The following is a 27,288-nucleotide window of genomic DNA, read 5'->3' on the forward strand; positions in this document are numbered from 1 at the left end:
ATATTCTTTCTTCACCATATTCGAAGCGCTTTCGATTTCGCATTTTAAAATATGTTCTTAGCAAGTGTAATGCGCATCTGAGAAAGGACTGGTTTCCCTTCTCAGGCAAAGTGAAAGACATTGGGAATGTGCTTTGCAGCGAATTCATGAACTGAAAAGACAAACATTTTTAAACGGTTTCATTTAGCTTGACTTAAGCGGCGGCCGAACAGAGTTTTATAATTGAAATTTAAGTAAAATCCCGATAAGCTACAAGCTTGAAACTTAGAATATAGTTCAGAACCCGATGACAATGCAATAACAAGAAAAAAACTCCGATAGGTGGCGCATGAACCGAAATATTTCAAAAAATCGTATTTGTGGTCCGTTTGGTTCATAATTGGAACACATATTACATACATGAATAGAATGCGACACATGAAAAAATTCCCGCCAGGTGGCGCAAGGATGGAGATATTAAAAAAAATCGCATTTGTGGTCCGATTTGGCTCATATTTGGAAAACATATTACATACATGAAAAGAACGCGCCACATGAAAGAAATACCCGCCAGGTGGCGCAATGATCGAGATATTCAAAAAATCTTATTTTGGGTCCGATTTGGCTCATATTTGGAAAACATATATAACATACAGAAATAGAAACGAAAATTCACGCTAGCTGCCGCAATAATTGAGATATTCAAAAAATCTCCTACTTGTCCATTCGATTTGGCTCATATTTGTAACAAATATTACATACCGGTATAAGTGATATCAAAATACTTTGTAGTTCGAGGAGGGACAAGCATACGTGGTGCCGAGTAAAGTAGAGTCTTTGCAAGGATTATGTGACCTAGATTGTAACAAATTGTCAGGAAATGGTTCTTGTAATAATGAGTCACCAAATGAACTAAATAGAATGAGAAATAAAGTAAAGACTAAAAACAATTAAATAAAGACTAAAACTTGAAAATAAAATAATTAAAAAAATTTTTTTAAGTTAAACGGTTTTATTGAAAAATATACTTACATTAAGTAATAATAATACTAAAAGCTAGAAAATATTTAGGTAGGTCCTAGGTACTAGTCATCACACTCCTCATCAATATACGGCGTTGATCAGACAATTAAATAAAAAAGTATTGTTTTCAATAAAACCGTTTAACTTAAAATTTTTTTTAAATTATTTTATTATTTATAAGAAAGCAAATGAATTGAACAGCAGATGAAGCGGCTTTGGGAGCGTTCGAGAGAAAAGTTCTTCGAAAGATTTATGGACCTCTACGCGTTAGCGGCCTCCGTGGTGTGATGGTAGCGTGCTCCTCCTACCACACCGTACGCCCTGGGTAAATTTTCTCAGCGGGGTCGCCCCTCAGCAGTGTTTGGCAAGCGCTCCGGGTGTATTTCTGCCATGAAAAGCTCTCAGTAAAAACTCATCTGCCTTGCAGATGCCGTTCGGAGTCGGTATAAAACGTGTAGGTCCCGTCCGGCCAATTTGTAGGGAAAATCAAGAGGAGCACGACGCAAATTGTAAGGGAAGATCTTAGATCTCTTCGGAGGTTATCGCGCCTTACATTTATATATTTACGCGTTAGCGATGGCGAGTACCGAAGAAGATTTAATGATGAACTGTACGAGCTATACGCACACATCAACATAGTCCAGCGACATAAAATGCAGCGGCTGAGCTGGCTAGGCCATGTTATGCGAATGAAAGATGATGCCCTGGCCAAGAAAGTGTTTCTATCGGAACCCGCCTATGGAAGCCGAGGTAGAGGCCCCCACTCCGTTGGAAGGACCAGGTGGAAAATGATTTAAACTCCCCTGATGTGACCAATTGGCGCCGGTTGGCGGAGCGAAGGAGCCACTGGCGCGCCTTGTTGGACGGCCATAACCGTTTAGACGGTTAAGCGCCAATTAAGTAAGTAAGTAAGTAAATTAATTGAATTGAACAACATTGTGGCCACTTTCGCATTACCCACCCATGCTACTCAAATTTTGAATCCGAACCTGCATAGCGCAAAAAACAAGACCTTTTCGCTGGTGGTGATAAGAAATTTTTAATGGGCGTTTCAAACTAAAATTTAACAGATTTTTAATAGGTTGGAAAAATACCCGATTGTGCCAATGTGACACCACGGCAATAGAGTTCAAGTGCAAGGTCACCAAAACTTTTTTTCTAAACTTGTTATAAAAAGTTGAATAGTGAAATAACGCTTGTGAAATTAATTGAAAAGCGAGTAGCTAGAAGTGCTAATAATGGATAGTAAAAATTGGAGCAAATTGAACTCAGGCGAGTTTCAATCACAGCTCTGTCCTATTTCACGATGTATGTATTTTTCCACTTTCCTAGAAACTGTCAGGATATATAGTTTTATGGTGGTCGAATGAATATATAAAAATAGCAGATTTTTCTTGAACGAAAAGAGTTACGTAAATAAGTTTAGCCATATCCGTATTTCCCCGTCTGTTTGAACGCAAACGGCTCACACAATTTTCGAGATTACTTCGTGAAATTTGGTTTGTGGTTATAATTTCATTAATCTGTTTTGAACCGGATAATTTTTAAAGCAAAACCCTGGGAAATTATTAAAAATAATAAATGCAAGGTATATGGAAAAATCGCTAAAGTGAGGTACATATCGTTGCCTTAATTCTCTATTGGAAAGGGACTACAACAGACAATTTATCTTGAAAATTGTAAAAGATGTTAACTTTAATATGTTTACGCAGAGCATTTAGCTTAAAGAAATTCCGCCTCTATTAATTTAAAAATTCTTATTGCAATTGAGATATTGGTTTACACGCACAACACAAGTAGACGGCCGGCTTCAAGTAAATTAAACTTATTTGAGCTGGGCTTGGCCTGGCTATCGCTTTTGGAGAAGTAAGTCTTAACTTTACGCTGTGCGCTGGTATATATATGAACAAAAACAAAAAGAACAAGCTTGGGAGTGTTTGAGGTTTAATTTTTTTGCTTTTTTTAATTTCTTTTTAAAGCTATACACAACAAAGCAAGACAAGTCAAGCGTTTAAATATGAACTCGAAATATGTCAATCTTAATTCGGTTTTACCCTGATTCTTATTTTTGGCTCTTCGCATTATGTTGTTGGCTTAACAATTTCAGAAATTTTTGTAACATGATTGTTATAAATTTGGCACTAAATTACATAAATGACTTGACCATTTTAAGGCGGCTTTTACTTTTTTAACAAACTTGGCCTGATTTGTGTGTTGTGTTCGCCGTAGGTTTGGCTCAAAATGAGTTGAAGAGGCATACGCACATATTCACTACGTATAAAAATATAAGTGTAAGGCGCGATAAACCTCCGAAAAATTTGGGCCGAGCTTCTCTTCTAAGTTGCGTCGTGCTCTTTTTAATTTTACATGTTTTTAACGCCGACTCTGCACGGCATCTGTGTGGCAGATGACTTTTCACAGAGAAACTTTTCATGGCAGAAATACGCCCAGAGTGTTTGCCAAACCACTGTCGAGGGGCGAACCCGCTTAGAAAAACTGTTTTCCTATTGCTTTGTCCTGCACTTGAACCCGAGGTCGTCGGTGTAGTTGGCGGAGCACGCTACTGCCGCACTATGGCGGTTACCATATGTACATATACATGCATATGTATATATCAAAACAGCATGCGTTGTATATTAATATACGTACACACAAACATTTTAGTACCATGAAAACCGAAATATTATCACCATCCCGCGATTTCAGAAGACGTCAATTTTTAATGGCAATTATCGGTATACATACTACAATATGCTCACAATGAGTTTCGAATTCGAAATCAAAATAAATAATAGTTTAAAAAAAACTAATTAAAACTACTAAAAATAAATAAATGTAAGGCGCGATAACCTCCGAAGAGATCTAAGGCCGAGCTTCTCTTCCAATTTGCGTCGTGCTCCTCTTGATTTTTCCCTACAAATTGGCCGGACGGGACCTACATGTTTTATGCCGACTCCGAACGGCATCTGCAAGGCAGGTGAGTTTTCACTGAGAGCTTTTCATGGCAGAAATACAATCGGAGCGCTTTCCAGACACTGCCGAGGGGCGACCCCGCTTAGAAAAATTTTCTTCTAATTGAAAAATCTTATTTCTAAAATTTTGATGTTGCTTTGCCCGGGAGTTGAACCCAGGGCATACGGTGTGATAGGCGGAGCACGCTACCATCACACCACGGTGGCCGCCTTGATAGAAAGTCAGCCTGCACAATTTTTGTGATTTCAGCAGCATATATGTGACAAGATAAGATTAAATTTCAGGTTAATTTCCTTATCGAAGACAAAAACAAAAACATTTCAATAGCAATATTTCGGCACCCTGATGTTTGTGAATGTACCCTGTCCATATTAGCAAAATAGAAGTATTAGATATATCATAATACAAATATTACAAGGATAAACCAAATGATGTTTTAAAAAATTTTAAAATTCTCACGGTTGTCATATTTCGTTATTTTATTTTGATTTTGTTTTAATTACAAATAAATTAAAAAAAGGAACATTACATTTTTATGTATGCTTTTACGTAAAGCTCATTTTTACAAGAACCCCTGAATTCTTAATCGTTGGAGTAACGGCCAAAAGCAATCAAAGATCAACAATGAAGGAAGCTTCATTCCCCGGCTGGTTGAAAGGCTTAAAGGAGGATCTTAGTTTTCCCCGCAGCTTCATGGCTCTGCGAATGCAGACTGGAATCAACAAAAGAAAACTATGCTGCAAAATAAACATTTATCTTCACATCACAGGACTTGGCACTGATTTAATATACATATGGCCATATTGAACCATATATGGACGGAAGTGAAAAAGACTACGCCGCCTAATTCTGTCGATGAAAAACAGGAAAATGTATAGGTGCGCTGCTCTCTGCATGTCATCAAAACGAAATCGGGGTGTCCCACTTAACGCCAAAGTGCGGGCAAAGGGGTCGGAAATATTCAGCCTCCACAAATTAACATCCCAAAACTGGACTAGGTGAATCATCCAGCTGCGAAGACCTGCAACATCTATAATGATGGAAATAAGCTGGCTGCAGAGCAAAATATGACCATAAGCGGTTAAATCGTACAAATTAAAAAAAATAAAATAAACCAAGACGAATTCAGTACTAGGTATGGTTATCCCAACAGTTAAATGCTTCTTCTTGATAATTTTCCATACAACGCGTTGTACTACAACCTGTCAGTTAATTGGAATCAATGAAAATTTTCTTTTGACTTGACATTCTTTTGTACGGCAAATTATTTGAATTTGCTTTGCCACCACCTGGTATGGATGGATTCGCCTTAAAATAAACTATAAAACCGAACTGAAAAATTTATACCAAATTCGATCTATTTTATTTTTATTTTTTATCTATCATTTGTAAAAGTCAAATATGCAAAAAATTTTGTTTGTCTACTTTGGTTTGGCATTTCCACAAAGTTTTTGAGAGAGATTAAACAAATGCTTTTTTTTTAAATCAAAATACCATTAAGGCTGCGTAGTAGAGAAAATGGTTTTACCTTGAGATATATGGTATATGAAGAGAAAACAATAATAAAAAATTCTTACTGGTTTCAAGTCCAAAAATTTCCCATATCACAGACCATGCTTCATTCTCTTTTGATTTTGAGAATGCTTGAGACCATAATACAAAGAAACGGGTAGTTCCACTTTGGCGTATTTACATTAACTGTGCTAGTTGTCAAATGCTAAAAAAGCATTTCCATGTCAACAAAAATATATTTTGGAAAATTTTACTTTTTATTCTTTTTAAACGGTTTTATTTAGCTTGAATCTGTGTAGCGAACAGAATTTTATAATTGAAATTTAAGCAACTTTCCGGCAGGTGGCACAAGGATCGAGGTATTAACAAAATCGTATTTGTGGTCCGATTTGGCTCATATTTGGAACAAATATTACATACAGTTCGGTAGAAGTGACATCAAAATACTTTGTAGTTCTAGGATGGACAAGCATACGTGGCGCTGAGTTGCGTAAAGTCTTTGGAAGGATTATGTATTGAGGACTTACATAGATTGTAACAAATTGGAGCCTTGGTTTGTCTGTAGTTTGGGAACTTAGAGAGACAAACGCGTGTGTTCAAAGTCAGCTTTTGACGCAGCGTATACGCCAAAATGACCCAAAAGTCGAATGTATTAGGGCATTTATAATTCGAGTATTTTTTTTTTTTTCATTTGCCTGGTATTTGAAATGTGGTTAAAAAAATTAAGAGATGAAACATTTCGAACAAATTTGAAATCTTAATTTAGCCGGACTTCCGTTTTCCTTTTTTTAAATTATTAATTGGTAGTGTCAAATATTTGATTTCCCAAATGTACTATGAGTAAGAACGGTTTCAATCAAGAGTCTTAAATAGTGTTTCCATATCCTTCCCAATAAGTTTATTTAGTCTCATACAGATTCAGCGCAAAATCATTGAAAAAATAAAATTCCCTAAACCCCGAAACTGTAATTCCGACATTATGGTACATGAAAACTGTTCGGTACCCAGAGATTAAATACCCTTATATGAAAGCAGATGTACAGTTTTGATGTTACGTCGAGAGTTAGCAAAGCAGAAGTTAACAAAGAAACTACAAAAAATTGGGAACAAGAGTTACTTGTTTTTTTTTTTTTTTTCTTTAAGAAATAATGTGAAATATAACCGGCTGCCTATGTCCGTAAATTTTGAGTCTTGCGCCCTTATTCCAGTCATTCCGAATGTAGTATTAAAGCTGCATATTTCGTTACCGAAAAATTTTAGTCACCTTAAACTTTGATTTTAGCCAAAACGGAAAACGCCACCAAAAGAGGAAAAGTGTACTGCATTATAAAAAAAAAAGGATAAAAGCCTTGTGGTAAAAATGTGCTAATATTGTTTGCTATTTCCTGTGCACTGATTTTAATTTCATTGCCTTTTCTTTTATAAGGTGTTACCATTTATTTATATAATCGCTCTTACTTCAATCAGTTTCATTTAAAACCCTTCCGTAATTTTAGGCTTGTGTGGATAAGGGGGCTAAGAATATACCCGCGGCAGGTATGCCTGTCGTAAGAGGTGACTAAAATACGAAATAGATTTAAGGGGTTGTGTAGCGCAACCCTTTCAAGGTATTACCAGCGCAAAATATAGCTTCTTTAACCCAATTGTCAACCTCACCTATCCGTGGCGAATCCTGTTTCATTAACAGCCGACGCTCAGGCGACCCCGAACTCCTCATGGATCTAGGGGGTGGGAGGGCGAGATGGCCTAGAAGGTCTCATGTGGTCACACCAAATCGTTCCCGAGTTGGTCGGGCTTAGTACCGGAACGTACTGGATCTGCATCCGGCAAAGGACCATCAACATCGACAACACTCCCCAAGGCCTACGGTGAGTGTCCCTATCGCTACAAGAACAACAACATCAACACCATTTATTTAGCCCATAATAATATTATTCGAAAAACTTAGAAAACGGCTCACAAAAAAGAAGTAAATGTTGCTTCTTACTTTCGTAACCGCTTATAAGAATATTTTATCAGACTAGAATAGAGGCGTTAACAGCTAAATATTGTGTTTGTATATTCCAACGACCTTTGTTAAAATTTTTGCTTTCCTCATACGTTTGGCCAAATTTTATGTGAGCTTTGTGTTTATCTGATTTTTTTTCCATTTTAGATGTCTATATTTGAGTGGGTGTTTGCTTACAACCATTTTGCATACATTACAGTTACTTTCTTTCAAACACGATGGTTATTGATGTACATAGTTTATACCGCCAGCCGTGGTGTGATGGTATTGTGCTGCCCAAACTAACCGAAGGTTCTTGGCTCAAGTGATTGGCCGTCTAACATCAAAATACTTACATAAGTCAACTTTTCAGAAATGGGGTCGTTCCTGGGCACCTTTGACTAAAACTCGGCTTCCCAGTTGGGCATAAAACATATATATACATTAAACTGGTTCCATATGTATAGACGAAAGTTAACCGATATCGCGCCATCGATTTTTCAATAGGAGTTGGGCTCAGGAAAAAAAGTTCCACTACGCATACCCAAAAAAATAATTTTCGAACCTGCAAAAAAAAAATGGCGAAAGGGTAAATTTTTCGACTAAATCACTCCCCAAAGCCCAAAAAATATTTTTTTTTTCAAAAAACTGTTATCGCCAACGTTTTCACTAAAGTTTTTTTAAAAAAATGAATTTTTGGGTTTTGGGGAGTGTTTTGGTCGAAAAATTGAACCTTTCGCCATTTTTTTTTCGCAGGCTCGAAAATTATTTTTTTGGGTATGCGTAGTGGAACTTTTTTTCCTGAGCCCAAATCCTAAAATCGATGGCGTGATATCTATTAATAAATCAAGCCAGTCTAGTATACATATTATTGTTATTCCAGGTTTCTTAAGCTAGCCCAACCTTTCCAGCCCAATCAAAAACGGGACCGTACTAAATTGCACAATATTTAATGCTAATTTAATACGGGCTAATTAAATTTATTACACTTGCATTTTAAAAAATATCGAGGGATGGGCTAGCTTAAGTTTTAATTAAATACGTTTTCTGTTTTTGATTGGGCTAATCAGCTAGCTCAACCCCCGATACTTTTAAAATACAAGTGTAATAAATTTAATTAACCCGTATTAAATTTGCATTAAATTTTGTGCAATTTAGTACGGTCCCGTTTTTTGATCGGGCTGGAAAAGTTGGACTAGCTTAAGAGACCTTGTTATTCCTAATAAACATTAGGCTTGAGTAACATTGAAGCTAAACTTTAGAACTAATATAACAATAATAATAAAAATCTAAAGCGTCGTTTCTCAATAGTTGGTCAACTTGAGTATCATAGCGTTCCCAACAAATAAAGTTAATTTTTTATTATTGCAAAAATATAGTTCTCAGCCTGTACTCAAATGTCAGATTCCAGTACTGCAGGGTTGGTAACCCTTGACAACTTCTGTATCATAAGCAGCTGTTAGCTTTGGTGATGCCACCTCGGAGAAAATTATTATTTTTAACTTTATCTTAGCTCGTTATCCAATGTTGAATATCAACTAGAGAATTATGTTGGATATAATTTTTTAAAATTTTTTCTAAGTTGAAGAATAATTTTAAAATTAAATACGTTGAAAATTAACTCAAAAACTATAGTTTTTCAATGGTAGGAGGATGATGTTGGACATCAACTTGAGAACTATAGATTTCTAGAAGGTTAGCGAAATATTTTTTTGATTTCTTTCGAGTAAGGAAAGTATCTCAAATATAAACCCGAAAAGCTACCTAAGTACTAAAGTTTAATCAGGTCGCATTGTAAATAAGAATCAGTAATAAATCAGTTGATCACTGGTAAAAAATTAAGAAACCAGGTTATTCTATAAAAGACGAAGGAGTAGGTATCTTACTTAGGTACCAACTGTCAAGGAAATCTTTTAGTAACCTTCGGAGAGTTACAATTGGTTTCGAATATATATATGTATAATATTGAAGACGTGTTTATATGAGACGTGCTTTGATAATATTACACAATTTCTTTTCACATGCATACCCTATACTATAAAAGTTACTGTTATCACTAAAAATTGAGGAGTAGTGGGGGAGTCCAGTCTATGTCACGAACCCGCCAGTTCAACCTAACCTCACCGCAGCCAAGTACACTTCAACTCAAGGTAATATTCTGTTTATATATTCGAAGCATAGGTAAATCTTGATGACAAAAATGTTGCAACGGTTCTTGAAGAGGATATACCTATATTAAACTAAAATCAAGGCTCCTTGTTTACGACAAATTTAGCCACACACTTGGCCATATAAACGGCTTGCTATATAACGTCATATGCGTTTTGACACAAAGTCACAATTTAATTAACCACAAAGTCAAAACCAGAAGTTTCTAGTTTACAGTATGCACATACGTACACTGTTAAAATAATCACAGTCAAAAGAAAAAAGGTTTTTGACATAATTTTTATAAGCTTTCTGTTAAAACAGCTGCAACTACGCGCCTATGTGAATATGTATGTTTGAATTTTAAAAATATTGCTTTAAATTTATACATTTCATTAAATGTTTGCACTTTACGGATATCCCCTAATAAAAGTGATCAGCTGAGGTGACACCCCATAATGAGCGCTTCTAAAGAGTCTACTTGTCTCTTAAATATTTACTAGCCTGCATTTGTGTGAATACCCAGCAGTAAATCGCGCTTGTAACAAATTAGAGTAGAACTATCACACAGAGAGACGGTACTAGTTCGAATTCTGTCTCCTCGTAGTGTTTTAACTGACCGTTTTTAACATTGTGATGTTCAGTCAAATCGAATGATTGAAATGTGTATAGCCCAGACTTAAGCCCTGTTAGTATAAGTGTGGCTGCAACTGTCGCGCTCTGCTTCGATTAGCATCAGTTCGCAGTTTGTCATTAACGCCCCGATTCTGAGCGTTACCGGTAAAATAGTTCCCAGAACATTATGTAACCGAATATCGTTACCAGTTCTTCTATTCGCGATTCTGGCCCAAGTGGTAACGCTGTCATCACTTAGAAACTCACCAGTGTCTGTGGAGAAATTTAAAAGGCAGGTTTCCTCACTTTCACGGTTGCCACTTTGGTACATTTGGACCAAAAATGGTCCCTTCCAACCCCATTTGGTTCGCTGGCCCCTTTTCTTCAATTTTGGTCATTTTTAGGCAGTAGCCACGGTTGGCACTTTTCTTTCTTTTTCACTTAAGTAAAAATTCACAATATTGCCCAAAAATTCGCCACACTTTCGTTAGCCCCCTTATAATTTTGAATTTACTTCAATGGAACTCTCACCATAAAAAATTGCTCAGTCAGTAAAATGTACCAAAACAATAACATTTCACCTAGGATATAATTTATGCCAGGCATTGAAAAGAAAAGTGTTGGCAAAACCATTGTCGATAATTGTTGATGAAATATCCGACTAATCAAAAAAACTATTGTTTTATAATAATATTAATAACGGCTACATATTTCGATTGATATAAATTGCTTCTCGCCTAGCATAGCTTATAGCGAGCACTCTGCCGTGAGCCTAACACTTTCAAAATGTATGCAAAGAAATTCTATGCATTACTTCTCGTTTCGCACTTTGATATTTAAATCTTTCTCACCAAGCTCAATGATTTCAAGGAATTCCAGGACTATTGTGGTGTTAAGCCACGCAAGGTAGTTGAAAACTAAGTATCTTGGCACCAGAAATATTTTAACTCGAAGACAGAAGGAAGCAAATGCAAAAGAGATTCGATTTTGGAAGAAATGTTTTGTATAAAATTATTCTCGTAGGTGCTAGCAGAACCCCTCAGACCAGGGATCAAAACTCACACTTACTGAATCTAGGCTCTGATATGAAGTTTAGACGTTAAGAGAAAAAGTAAGCATATATAAAAATAGCACTAACAAAATTGCCTAGTTTCGTTTATGATTTACTGAGTTTTCCACATACATAGTTCGGCAACATCAGAACCCAAATTTTGAACCGTTTCTTACTAAAACCTAACTGCACTATACATTTTATTTCATTGCAATCAACAACATAATGCTAGAACCAAGAGCTTTGTGACCAAAACTAGGTTCACAACGTTTGGTTGGTGGAAGACATAAACTTATCCTATGTCAAAATATAGTATCATTTTTGGTTGCATGCACTTATATTTGTTTGTTCAGCTTGAATTAAAGGAAAGTCTTCACAATGTTTAGTAAAATTTTATATGGAAACATCCTAAAATTTTGTATTTTATACTAATAAAATAAAACAAAAATTTGGTAATTTTTTTCGATGAATTTTGGTCCCAAATGAAAACATGGTGTGGCAGCCGTGTTCGCTTTACCGAAAATGTCTGACTTGTAGATACGAGGTTAACGAATAAACGATACGATGTGTATATGCATATTATGAATGATAAGTTTCTACATAGGTATATTGTAATTTATTCTGTGAAAGTACATAATGTAAACAAATATGTATAGCAAGAGGCAACACTTTTTTACTATTATCTTTACTTATTTGGGCTTACAATTCTTTATTTTTCAGTTTTGCTTTTTCTAAACAACAGCTGTTGTGAGGTTATTTCGATGTAACCAGCTACTTTTGTGGGTAAAAAATTATCCGGCTACTTTCGTGGGTAGAATACCAAAAGGGTGTAAAAGTTGCCCCATGATTTCGTTAACGTGGTGAAGAATATTGTTACCACACTATAATCGGGGTGTAACTGTCGTTTTACGTGACTGTCTGCAACTTTTTCCGCAGTTTGTTTTTGTAAATAATTATAAAAAACGGCATATCCTTTGAAAGCTAGGAAATAAAAATACTGGCCATGCAATATTTAATGAGCTCCATACAATGTATTAGTAATAATATACTTAATTATTTGTGTATACAGAAATTTTTATATTAATATTTTTAATTTCAACAATAAAATTGACTATTAAAATAGAATAATTGTAAAGCGCGCGAATCTCCGAAGAAATTTTAGGCCAATTTGCGCCGTGCTCCTCTTGGTTTTTTTCTACAAATTGGCGGGACGGGACCTACTTCTTTTATGGCATCTGGAAGATAGATGAGTTTTCACTAAGAGCTTTTCATGGCAAAAATACACTAGGAGTGCTTGCCAAACACTGCCGAGGGGCGACCCTGCTTAGAAAAATTTGCTTCTATTTGAAAAAAACTTGTTTTTAAAATTTTGATGTTGCTTTTCCCGGGGCGTGAACTCAGGATCTTCGGTGTGGATGGCAGAGCACGCTACCATCACACCACGGCGGCAGTCATTGACTATTAAGGGAATCTCAATTCAAATTTTATCAAAATTATTAACCTTTTTGTTAGTGTGTTTGTCGCATCTGTTGTACTGAATAGGTATATTAGGATGCCCTGCAAACTTCCACTACTTAAACAAAGTTTGTACCTTATTGCCTCTCCCTCTACTTTCCACGCTGGTCCCTCTCTCCCCTTCGTATATTTTTTCTTTCATTTTCTCGAATTCTTTCTTCAACTCCCACTTAATTCCTTTCCCTTACCATCCCTCTATCTTCCTTCGACTTGTTACCTCGTACTTTATCTGTTTCCGACTACCAATTCCTTTCCTCTCCCTCTCTCAGAGAGCTGCAGAGCTGCAGGGCAGTAAACTTTAGAGTTCTCTTGATATTTAACTAAATTTGGTCGTCACTATGAAAATGGTCTCAATCTTATATATTATTTCTAATTGCTGTTTTTATGTGCAGGTCCCTTTCACTCTTATTTGGAATACAAATCTATGAGTAAAGTTTTGGTTGTTAAGATGGAGATTCGTTCGACCTAGCTTTGGGCATTATTGGTCGAAGTGCTTTTGTTTACCTATATTTTATTAAAATAATTTGTTAAAAATAAACCATTGTGAGCACACAAAGAAATATATTTGAACTATGATACTATTGTGAATATTTGATTACACCTAACACTGATTTCTGTTGATATTTGATATGAGACTTTTTGTATTTTGTTGTGCAAGATGCGCACGGGTCCGGCTAGTCTATATAAATTTGATCTTGATAAATCCGATCTTTGCACAAGTTTTCGTATTTTTATTAATTTATTAATGGAGATTTAACGTTTTTTTTTTTTCGAATAACAGATATATTGATATACAAGCATTTTATAGTCAACAGTATAACGTACATTTGTACATACATACATTCGTGACGAGTACCTTAAAGCCTGTTCTCGTTTGTAGAAATTAAAACCAAGGGAGTGTTAAAGAATCGTGAATTAATTGTTACTATGAGATGTTTATCAATAAAAAATGTATCTTCTAATTTTTAGCATTAAATCGGTTATACGTAAATAAACATACATGCGATACCGATACGATACAAACAACGACCAATGTAGCCAACTAAATTGACTTCGATCAGAATTTGGAATTTTCGCATCACAAAAATGGTTGAAGAGCACTCGCCTTGATATTTTATACATCCATATGCAAAAAAGTACTAATATGACTTTAACAAATACTTTATTTTAAGACATATCGCTCATTCACTTCAATAGTGTCATAACTCAAAAAACACAATTTTCCAGGAGAGCCATTCAAAGATTTTAACTGCCATATGTTGCGCATATAAAGGCATGCTTTCATTTGTATAGCACGTGGTAAATTTTTAACGGATCACAAAGATTTTTTATACAACATAGATCATTTTATTGGGTACGTTTATATGTTATTAACCCAAAAGTCATGTTTTTTGAGTTATGACACTATTGAAGTAAATTAGCGATATGTCGTTATTAAAACTTTTCAATCGAATTTTGCAGAATTGTTGTTGGAAACTCTCATAACTACACGTTAAATTTACAAAATATGTTTATTCACACAATACCAACCAATTTGTTTTGCTGTTTGCTAGTTTAATGGGAAATCCTATTTGGCTCTAGATCAGTAGTGCACTCGAGAGATTCGGAAATCTATTCATATACATACATGTCTTGTGGGCGCAACTATAGAGACTCAGTAAGGCATGCAGTCAATCAGTTTTAAAGCCCTGGCAAAGTTGACATATCCATATGCATATAAAACAGCTGATCCAACCAACCTTATGGAAATCAATGTAATCGGTCAATGGTGCCATACCATAACGCCATAGCCATAACCATACCTTAGCCAACCAATTGGTTCTTGCTTTTTCGCCATATCCATAAACTAAAAATATTTGAGTTGTTGAATTTATTAACTTTTGGTATATTTTATTTATTTTTTTGGATACGCTTTGACTAAAAGACTTATTGTTTGTGGAATATGTTTGTGATTTTTTGCGTTTTCTTCATTTTTATAAAAAATTTACGATCTTTAGGTTAAAGCAACAATAACTGACGCCTATTGATATGGATAAGTAAAACTGTGGTTACGACTATGGCGTTATGGCTATGTCAACTTTGCCAAGCCCTTTAGCTTGTACTTTGGAGCTGGATTCGATTCGATTATTTGAAAAATCGGTTTTTTCGTTTCGATTCTCCAAATAAATCAATTAAAACGAGTGGAAAAAACTTGATTGCTACTTGATTGTTTACTTGATTTTGAGCGTTTAATAAAGCTCACCAGTTTCTTCCTCGTTTCGTTAACGGGCGCTTATTCGCAAATCAAGTGGTACCACATGGTTCTTCACTTGGTCCTCCCAAAGAAACCGATTTTTGTATAAGATATTACAATTTTAATCCAATGTTAGCTTAGAAATGAAATTGATAGTAACTCTTGTCAATAGCGATCTATAAATCTCTCATCATACCTGTTCTGATGTATGTGTCGCAATCATGGACCGTGTAGATAGACAATGATATGGCCCATTGAAATGTACGCGAGAAAAACTCATAGCTTATGGTTCTAAATTAAGTCAAAACTATATTATTTTGACAACGAATATGCGCCAGTGAAGATATATATATATAATAATTAAAACAAACATATTTTCTTCCAATATTTATCAATCGATGTTTAATTGTACCTACTGTAACTATAACACGATCAGAACGTCGAAGGATAAAAAACCAACGATTCTAGGAAAAAGTCGAATTGAAATCCAGCTCTATTGTACTTCAAGCAATAAAGCACTCACGCGAGAGTTCTATCCTCAAATATTATCCAAGTAAACACATGCTACTATATAGAATGTTGCGTTTGTATTCGAAGCTCTGCGTTGTGCACCTTTGATCTAGATCTTAGAAAAAGCTTATAATTTGTATTCCTTTTAACGAAGGTTAGTAAATAAACCTTCGTGTTCTGTAAGACGATGACGATAGATTTAAAGCACCGAGTTTTTCCAGTTAAAGAAGTTTAGCTAGGATCCTAAGCAAATTTAGCTTAGATTATTCATGCCAAATTAAGTTATTTGTTAGTTCCTATCTTTTTTTTAAATTAATAAATATCTTCGTAATTTTTAAGTTGAGTGACCCTTATTCATAGAAGTATAAAAATCCTACATATATTAAGGACAGATTTCAATTGGGATTTTCCTTACAGATACTGCATTGGTGATAAGTTATGTCTGTCCGCCAGTATATGGTTGTAAAGCTTTTTCACAGTCATTCATTATTCTTCTTTTTTTCTGTTTACAGCTTGCGATACCAAAGGTCAACTTAATGATTATTTACATCAAGCAACGTTCCATTTAATCAGCTCGTTCCAACGTGCCACTGCTTATCAATTACATATTCATGTAAATTTACATACTCATTATTAAAAAAATTAAAAAACACAAAAATAGCTTGTAATCGCTTAAAGGAGACTATGGAAATATTCCGATTAAAAAAGAAATCTGCTGGAATTTAATTGAAATACGCAGTTATAAAAAAAAAATAATTATTTCAGTGAAAGGATAAAAATTCAAATAAAAAAATAGCTGAAGAAATTTCGTTGTTTATATGAAATCAGTGGTTGTGTGAAAGGTGAGTTTTAATATGTATGTTTAGAATGTATCTTATCTATAGTCTTTTAAATGCCAAATTTTGTCTGACTGACACTATTACACAATCATTATGGAGATACGACCTACACTAAAACTTTTATATTCAAAAAATCATCCTACATCTTTTTACAAACAGCGCGAAGAAAAGGTCTAAACTTTCTCGAACAAAATATAAAAGAATACGGGGATTTTCTTCGAATCCATCAAACAATCAGTTATTTTCAACAAATTTCAAAGAACTGACGAGAACCCTCTTATCTGAATAATCTTTTGATGTTCTTACTTTTTGCTTCTTGAAAAACGAACGACCAGTTGTTAAAACAACAAGCTTGTGCTTGAACTGACACCATTTTCTTGCAAAAAATAACGGCTGGTCTAAAATTATGAACAAAAGTTCTATTAAAGGGAAAAATGTTCTTAAATTAAGTTAAAGAAAAAAGAAACGGTACAATTCGTGTGTGTGACAATGTTAAATAAACTACATGGCACAAGCTATCAAGCAGTTGTAGGGGCCCAGCGGTTATGTGGTTGCTATCGCGTGGCGCGAGTTCGATCACGTCAAACTCTAAAATTTTTAAAACAATTTTTTAACTTTTATTTTGGATTTTTCATTCACATATACATATATGCACAGATAATTCTCAAACTTGTTATGAAACGTTTTCAGTATATATGCAGATTAAATCTTCAAGTAAGAATAATTTCTGAATAAGATAAATATATGAACAAATGCATATTATGAATTTTTTCTTAAAACTTTGGATTTTAATAAAAAAATGTTTGTTATAAATATTTTTATGTATTACAAAAAATTATTATTAATAAAAAATAAATGGTTGCCTATTGAAAAAAATACTTTCCCCTGCCATCAATCATCAAGCGAAAACCGTTCTTCAATTGAGAATGAAAACTTTTAAATCAACCACAAGTCATTCTCGAAGCGTGAGAACGAAAAATCTTATTTCAAGCACAAATGAACGATAGGGAAATAATCGAGCATGTTTTGTGCTCGCGCCTTGCGCTCTCAAGGCTAAGACTCCAGCAGTTAGGAGTGGCACAGGTATCAGATCTAGAATTGGCAAGTAGTTTAGGTCTAGAAAGCTTCTAGTATTTGCCAACAGGACGGAGTTATTTTATAACATAGATCCTGGTTTTCAGTGTTGTCGTGGAGCAAACTTCTGGTAACACTATGGAATCATTCAGTTTATGTGAGCTCCTCACGGACCAGCCAGTTTAACGTAACCTATAGCAGAATCATATACAAACCTATAATATTTCATTACAAATGTATGTGTGTGATAAATTCCATATCAGCTTCTTTTCTGACTGAGCAAATAGAGGCAGTCACTTTTTGGTTTATTTTTACGATCATAAAACCTTTATTAGTTTCACCTAAAGCAATCCATACAAAATTGAGTTTCAAAGCAGACATTCTTTATCGCCGTAATTTCAAGTTTCATGTGTTCATATTTTAACTGTGGTTCTTATAAATATTCTCAGCACTTACAGCGATTCGTGTCAAGCAATTGGGTCATTTAGAGTTGTATCTTTTTCGTTGCGTTCTTCTTTTACTATTCTTAAATTTAAATGAACGAGTAGCATTGTTAGTTTGATTGTGATTTCGAGTCATTTCTTGTTTCTCTCTTATTGTTGTATTGTGCTCAATGCCTTACATACGTCTAGCTTTACATTGTTCTTATTTTTTTTATTTGTTTAGTTATCCGCTTTTTCTACCTTTGTTTCTACAGGTGGCTTTGTCTTTTCCACGCTGTGGCTACTCTAACAACTGAACCTTTATCATTTCCCGCATGAACATTGAGGGGCTTAGCTTTAGTCGCTTCCTCTGCTGTTCCTAGCAATTTGCGCCAAATTTGTTAAGTTTTTGTTTTATTTGCACAAAAGCTTTCTGTTGCTTGTTTGCTCATTTCTTAACGTTTTCCCTTAAGTCGATTTCGTGAATCACCATCATACAACTAACAGACTAACCGACCTGCTTCTTTATTTATTTGTTTTCACTACTAACACGCTTCTTTTATTATTTGCTTATTTATTTATTAGAGCATTCCATACACGTAACCCACAAGCTGTTTATACACAAAGCAAGGTGTTTTGGTAACGATTCTTGCTTTAGTTCAGTTCGTGGGATAATGGAAATACTCAAACCACTTTGCCATTAGCCTGATTCTATTAGAATATTCGATTTAGTTCATTTCGAAGATAATATGCACTCTATGCACATGTTGCGTTATTTGTTATTATATTTTTTGTGTTTGCAATTCATATGTAAAATCAGTTTCAGTTAAAATTTCTAAATATTCAGTTTTATAGCCTATTTCGTTGCAGTTCTAGGCTTTTAAACGTTGGGTCCATTTGCATGAAGAAACTAAAACATAAATTTTATAACATAGGTCCTGATTTTTTATTGGGGTTTTCAGATTGGTTATTCAACAAACTTCTGGCAACAATAAGGACTCAATCAGTCTATGTGAGGTCCTCACGGACCGCCCAGTTCAAACTAGCCCAAATTTATTTCATAAAAAAAATAATAATGCTTAAAACAGGTCCGCAATAAGTCCTTAAACCCGAAAATATCCATATATGGGTCTGAAATGAATAAAAAATTATCCAGAACATAGTCCCAAAACAAATTGGTGATTGTCTTGAAACAATCCCTAAATAGTGTCGAAAACACACCATAAATAGTCGCGAAATTATGTTTAATTCGAAAGGTGGAACTCAATCGCCCTCTGGCAATACTTATTTACAAACCAATAATTAAATATTCCTGAAATTATCGCAGAGTTCCGAAACAACCTTGAAAGCAATCGTGAAATATTTGGAGATAATCCTGCAAATGTCACGAAAAAGTCTCGAAATGATTGCAGAGCAATTCCAAAACAACCTAGAAACTGATCCGAAACAGATCCCGAACACAATCCATAAATGACCCCAAATTGATCCCGAAAGTCATTTCGAAAAAGCCAGATATGCTTCCAAAACAATTCAAAATATCCCGAAAAGGTACGAAAATTATCGCGAAATAGGCCCTTAGTGATTTCGAAATAGCCCAAATATTACCCTGAAACCACTCGTAAAAAGTCACTAAATGCTCCGCAGAATGTCAGTGTGAAAATTAGGACAATTGGGTGTCTTTGCAGGAATGTCCAGCACATGTTCCGAAGATATTCGGAACACAATCTTTAAATGGCGGCGAACACGAATATGATCCAGAAATAGTCCACAATTTAACCCGAAATCACTCTCAAAAAGTCGTGTAATTTTTCGCAGAACGCCTATGTGAATGTGGGGATACTTGGATGTCTTTCCAAGAATGTTCAGATGTCGCATCTCTAACTCAATCACACCAAAATGGTGGAACTAATTTGGCCAAAACTTGCCTTCTAGATAGTTATTGGTCTAAAAAGATCTATTTGGCATATTTTTTTAAATAGGGCAGCTTCGTGAAATTATTTCCAAATCATTCCCGTTATGATCAGGAAACAATTCAAAATGATAACGAACACAATCACAAAATTATTAAGAAGTAATTCTCGAACAATCCCGAAATAGTTCCAAAGTGATACCAAAACAGCAACAAAATAGTACCGAAATGCTCCCAAAAATAAACTCCAATCAGTCCTGAAACTATTACGAGAAAAATTTCGATATGATCCAGTTTAGACTCCGAAACAGTACAGAAACACAAAGAAAGTTCCAATATTATTTTTAAGGGGAGAAGTGTCCCACTGTTTACCTTTCCAAAGCTCTCATACCAACTAACAATGGCCTAGACCAAAAAAACTCAGAGCGAAAATGATTGTATATAGGGGGCGGTGGTTAATATACATATATAGAGAGGAGCGTGTTACTGCTCACTTATCCGCAATTGCTTAGATCTTAATCAAAGTGATCTAGATATCATATATTACTGGCCAAAGTCAAATAGTCGTAGAGTATATCGATTTAAAAAATACCCATGGAGGAGGAGCTGGTATGGTCCGCTTTTCCAAAATCTCAAAACTCATATGACCTCCATTACACTCAATATTCTGGATTAGGCTAGGGTCACTTGCAAAACTGTTTGACTGAAAACTCATTTTAAAATTTTAAAAATTTGTCACACAAAAAAATGAAGTGCAGTGTTAACACTATTCGGTCTAATTCCGAAATTAATTTTGGTGTAGTTGCAAATTTTGCACCAAAATAATCCAGTGTTGCTGCTTGTATTGGTGTGAGCAGCAAGTCGCTGTGGTGTGCTTGTAGCGTGATTTGCTTTTCGCATCGAACGTCCTGCGTTCTAGTCCCCACAAAACAGCATCTATTTTTTTATTATTATTATAATTTAAATTTTATTTATAGAATAGTTTTTTTCAACACTTCTTGGGGATGAAATTCACAATACAAAAAAAAGTTAAAAAAGTTAATACTTATTCTCATGAATTCTAGGTACACGTTTTTCGAAAAAAACATAGCTAGTAGATCATTCCAAACTATTGGCTATCTGTGTACCAAATATCTTCCCATTCGTTCCAGTCGTTCTGGTTCAAAAATTAATTGAGCTGATAAAGCCAATGAAAATTTAATCGTTTCCAGGGGATTAGGACCGTTCCTCATTTTTCCAAAAAAAAAAGAAAGTAAATAATAAAATTAATAACCCGAACATATTCCCTCACTATAAGCTATCTTCGTGTTAAATTTCCTTCAAAGATCGTTCTGAGGTGATTGAGGCACAAGGACATACATGTGGACATCAGCATATCCTTTAGTGTGGGCGCCAAAGAGCCCAAATGTCGCATATCAAACAGACAACTGAGTACTTCTTCAAGTTATCGGGCGACTGAATCAATACCTTTTTTATCCTGACCATTTTACATATGGAAGGCTATATCTATCTTGATCCGTTTATGACATTACAACTTACGGTCGCTTTATTCTAAGAGCTCGACACACCTGGGTGTAAAACTGGTTACATCCCCCACAAGTTTGTTACAAGCTTAAAAGAGAATTTTAGATTAATTTTAAAAATGTTGTTCTCTTATTGCATATCGCATTCCTATGCATCACCCTTTCAAAGCGTTTCATTGTTACGGCTATGTATACTTATTTATTATTTATGTTCCTTTATCCTCATGTATAGGTTGCAAGATGAGCATCCTTATAAGCATGTAAGCAAGAAATTGCGAATCATGTTTATATAGCACTACGTAAGTATTTATCTATTCATGTATATGTGTGTGTAACATTTAACTTTTGCTAGAAGATGCTCTATGCAGCTTTGTTTTGTTGTTGCTTGTATGTTTTGATTTCTCAGGTGTGTAAGTATTATTTCTAGCTCCTCTGTCCGTTTATTTGTCAATGTGTATCTGCATGCACTTTGAGATTGCTTTTGCTTTAGGGTTAATTCCAAGAGTTATTTCTTTAATTTTCTATTAGATGCTTTGTTCCCTTGGGTATAAGATTGGTAAGGCTATGTTTATGTGTGCATGTATGTATGTATGGTGTTGTATATTCTATAAACTTCCTGCAGGATTAAAAAGTATGTATTAAATATCGCCCACAAATATGTGAGAAATGGAAGGACACTTGTTTGAAGAAATATAAAATCATCCCTAATATTAAAAAAATTTCAATGTACGAAATTTGGAAATAACCTGTGAAAACTAAAGCTTCTGGGCAGCCTGAGTGCAGGCTGTATGATCAAAGCAGTATATCGCCACTAAATATGAGGCGAACGGACAATGCGAGCCAGCGTCTGCCTTCGAAATAGAAGGTTGGCGCAAGGATGCGGTAATGGCCGAACATACTATACACGTGTATATCGATGGTTCCAAATTGACGGAGTGCCCGGGTCTGCCGTTTACTGTTTCAATCCAGAAATAAGTAGAAGTGTCTTGCAGGCGGAAACTGTAGCCGTGAAGGAAGCAGCATAAATTCTACAGGAGGCATGCCTAAGCTGCAATCGCGTTATATTGATAGTTAGGCGGCGATCAGGGCAATAACCTCAAACAGTACTTTACCAACAAAAGACCTGGAATGAAAAGATGCACTAGAGAGACTTCGTTCAGGCAGGACCATATATTTGTGCTGGGTTTCCAGTAATAAAGGGATGGAAGGAAACGAAAAGACAAAATGATTTGGCAAAGTTGGGGCAGCGCTCGAGGAATCGACGGTGGACGTCCAAATCCGTTTGAAATAAATCAATAAGAGAAAAGAGTTGCAAATGACCCATCAAGCAAGAAAGGCGTGGACAGCAGCATGGGCTGCAAAATTTCTAAGATCAGTTGCAAATCCTACGACATGAGACTCACAAACTTGCTAATATCTCTAAAGATACAAATACTAGGGTCACGATGGGCATACCAACTGGACACTGCCTTCTGGCGTCATATGCTTATAAGTTAGGCCACGTCAGTCACAGCCAGTTCAAACTAACATTAGACCTTTGGGAATCAACATAAGAGCTTTTTTGAGCTCGTAACGTTTGTGTTGTTCAAGCATTTTTGTCTGATCTTCGAAAAAAAAAAATTGTCTCTCGTGGACTGTAGAAGAAATCACCGGAAAGTCGAATAGAACGACCACAAATTTTAAAAGCTATATGAGCCGTTTATTTTGAAAGTGGTTTAAGTCCATTTAAAAAAAAAAAAATGGAGTTAATGATAACAAAAATCACAATCCTATATAATCTTTTTTTATAAACAATTTAAGTCTAGTATCATTAAAATCCCTATGATTTTGGGGACTTAAAATTACATAGCTAACAAAATCTAAAAAAAATTATTTTGAAACTGGTTTAAGTCCAATGAAATAAAACTTATTAATTAATATTTATCTAAAACGTATTATTATTAATTATTATCTTGAAGGAGCAATTCATAAAAGATTAAAAAACTCTAGCGGCTAACCTGTAAATTGGCTAACGATACGTTGGATGCGATTTATAAAAAATGCGCCCTATAAAATGCTTTATAAAGAATCTGTGGAAGTGGAAAAAGAGTTAAAAATACTTGATTAATTACCTTGTCGGGGAAGACCAAGGAACTTCAACAAAATAAAACAAGTAAGGACGGGCACAGCCGAAGACTTCATACCTTCATGAATAGGGCTGAACAATAATCTTATCCCATTCGTAATCTCCAAATAATGCGCTGTATAAGATAAGAAATATATAGTGAACAGATGTACATACCTAAACGATTTTAAGATAAATATAAAAAAAATGGCAAAAGACCCCTTTATCTGAACGATCGGTTGTATGGGATATATATTATATATAGCTCCGATCCAAATGATTTTTACAGGAAATCTTCTATGATATATTAGAATAAATATCACCAAGTTTCACGTTTTTATATTGGAAACTAAGGGAGAAATGGCCAAAAATCTTTCTATGGGATATATATTATATATAGCTCCGATCGAAAGGATTTTTTCATGAAATCTTCTATGATATATTAGAATAAATATCACTAAGTTTAACGTTTTTACATTGCCAAAAATCTTTCTATCTGAACGATCGGTTGTATGGGATATATATTATATATAGCTCCGATCAAAGTGATTTTTTCAGGATATCTTCTATGATATATTAGAATATATATCAACGAGTTTCACGTTTATACTTTCTAAATTGCGGCAGGAATGACCAAAATCGTCTTATCTGAACGATCGGTTGTATGGGAGATATATGTTACAGTGGTCCGATCCTACCGGATCCGACAAATATCTAATATAATACAAAAATACATCCTTGTACCATATTTCATTGAGATATCTCAAAATTTGAGGGACTAGTTTGCGTTCAAACAGACAGACGGACGGACGGACAGACGGACATGGCTATATCAACTCAGTTCTTTGCCCTGATCAATTCGGTATACTTAATGGTGAGTCTATCTTCTATATTTCTCAACGTTACAAACATCGGACCAAAGTTAATATACCATTTCATGTTCACGAAAGGTATAATTAACACTACTATACAAAAATGTACGTCCCATTTCAACTCCTAAGTATAAGGATATGATGGAGTTATTTTAACAACTCACACATAATCTAAATGAGGAGAAATAATATGACAAAATCTTCAATATTATCATTAATAAATAAGTGAATTTAAATTTAGTTTTTTAATAAATGAATTAATATTTATTTTTAAAAGCATTTTTTTTATTACATAAATAACAATCTATATTAAACTTGAAAACTTCCCTATTTATTTAAAAGCATTACATTTATCTACATCAAAGATACACTATTTACAATTTCTATTATTTAATTTCTTAAAAATAAGTGGACTTATTCCTTTTCACAAACAAAAAAGTAATTTTATTAATGTTGAAAGTGGTTTAAGTCCATTTTAGGTTCTGAAACACAGCTCATTTTTATAGTAAAGTTAACAAAACATATCACATTATATATTCTAACATGGTTAAGATCACAAAGCCTACTTAACAATATTTCTGAAACAAATTAAACACAAACTCTTAAATATCTCAATATAAGAAAAAAAATGTATTTAAACCACTTTCAAAAGAAACGACTCATATAAGCACCCAGATTTTGTTGCTGTAGCGATAAGGACATCGCTTTGTTTCGGTTACAAGTGCCACTACTAGCGCGATTATCGCGGGAACAATCTAATACGACCGCATTGAACCATTTAGGCAGCTTTATTTTCGCGAATTCTTAATGTTCGCGGGTTACGTATATTCGAGTTTGGTTTTTTTTTTGTGGCTTTATGTTCGTACCCATGTCTCTCACTTATGCCGAAAAGCTCGGCCATTTTGTACGTTCGCTTAATTGATGACAGCTGCTTTGCTTGCACGTATTTTGGCTCGTCTTCGATTTTTACCTATTCAAAAAAAAAAAAAAAAAAAAAATGGATCAAGGAACCTGTATAAAATTTTGTATAAAAATCGAAATAATTGCGCGGATGCATTCCGAATGTTGACTGTGGCATACGGAAAAGCTAACTTGGACTGAAGCAACGTTTATCGGTGGTACAAAGTGTACGAAATGTAGAATCACCGTTAGAGAAATTGCTGAGGACCTAGACATATCGATTGGTTCGTGCATTCAATTTTTATCAATGATTTGGGCATGAGACGGGTCGCCGCGAAATTCGTACCAAAATTGCTCAATTTCGACGCGACTTTTTGGCCAAAAACAACACACTAATGATGCCGCAGCCCCCGTATTCCCCAGATCTGGCCCCCTGTGACTTTTTCTTGTTCCGTAAACTTAAAATGAAAGGACGACGCTACGCAACGATTGACAAGATAAAGACGATATCGAAGGAGGAACTGAACAAGTTAAAAAAAAAATGATTTTTTGAAGTGCTTCGAAGATTGGAAAAACCGATCGTACTTTCTACAACACCATGACCCTCTTGTTTGGATCAAATGATTAACATTGCAATTTCCATAGGACATCTTATCCTCAATTAAGTCTATACAACGCGTACAACTCCACTAACTTTCGAGTTGCTGATATTCCCTCAAAATGTTTTCCTGCGCGTTGTTCTTAGGCCATTAGGCAAGACAACTTTTACGTGGAAAAAAATTACCTATTGGGAAAATTGGCGTGAATTTGCCGTAATTTATCCGTGAAACAAAAAAATTTGCCGTGACCATATTTTAGAAAATACAGGGTGGCACGCCAACTTCACGTGAAGTTAGCGTGCCACCCTCAGAAAACCACCTGAGAGGTTAGCTAAGAAAATAATTCTTGCACACGAATTTGCCGTAAATTGCCGTAGATAAGTGGCATATTTTATAAATTCGAAAAAAAAAATTCTAATTTTTTTTATGGTGCACCGCCAACTTCACGTGAAGTTAGCGTGCCACCCTCAGAAAACCACCTGAGAGGTCAGCTAAGAAAATAATTCTTGCACACGAATTTGCCGTAAATTTGTCGTAGATAAGTGGCATATTTTATAAATTATTTTTTTGGGTATACGCAGTGGAACTTTTTTTCTGAGCCCAAATCCTATCGAAGAATCGATGACGCGATATCGGTTAATAAATCGACCCACGCTAATATGTATATTGAAGATATTCATATGTATATTTAAGCGTAATTTTCGATAAATATAACTAGTATAAAAAATTTATTTGTACTTGTGGTATGCGTGAGATAGCTATGACCATGAATAACTTATCTGAACAATATATAACGTATGGGTAAGTATTTGATGAAATTTGAAGCTTCTAGCCATTAAAATGGTGTATAAATGACGGTTTATATGGGGTTTATACTATATATATAAACGGTGCATTGGTGAAATTTTAAGATTCATCTGTTAAAATCGGGCAAAAATTACGAAAATTTTCTTATCTGAACAATCGATTGCATGGCATATATATTATACCCGATCTAACAATTTTTTTTTTTCAGGCAACAAAATGTGCTATATACGAAAGCATATGATGAAATTTGAAACTTCAATTTGATAAATTTAGGAAGATGTGACAAAAATCCTCTTGTTTGAAAAATCGGTTGTATAAGGGATATATGCTAATGTGGTCCGATCTGGCCGGTTCCGACAAATTTCTAATTAGACACCAAAAAACAAGAGCTCAAATAATTGCATACGAAAACTGTGGGTAATAAATAATACTAACGATACATAGGAATATCATATTTGTTTGGCGGAGGGTCGACATGTACATATGAGCCATTATTTTCGAAAGTCTACTTACAGCTAATATGAGAAAATAGCAGTTATAGCAAGCCGCAGATATATTCTTTTCAAATGTGTAATGACGAAGTCAAACAAGCATGACTTTTTACAGTATTATCAAATAAACTTAGCTGTATAATGATATCAAAAAAGTTTTTTAGATAATGCCATAGCTCAACTCAAGTTTGTTTTAACATAT

General features: G+C 34.8%; 1 long non-coding RNA gene across 2 annotated transcripts in view; it reads left to right on the top strand.

Annotated features, from left to right (window-relative positions):
* The window catches only part of LOC137238133 (uncharacterized), a 480,771-nt gene that overhangs the window by 25,071 nt on the left and 428,412 nt on the right, over positions 1–27,288 (top strand). For both annotated transcript variants that reach the window (XR_010949115.1, XR_010949114.1), the window contains exon 2: positions 16,059–16,388. This is a non-coding gene — a long non-coding RNA (uncharacterized lncRNA). The remainder of the gene's footprint in view (positions 1–16,058; positions 16,389–27,288) is intronic.

This window comes from Eurosta solidaginis, chromosome 1, assembly GCF_040869045.1.
Source record: "Eurosta solidaginis isolate ZX-2024a chromosome 1, ASM4086904v1, whole genome shotgun sequence".
Taxonomy (NCBI): Eukaryota; Metazoa; Arthropoda; class Insecta; order Diptera; family Tephritidae; genus Eurosta; species Eurosta solidaginis.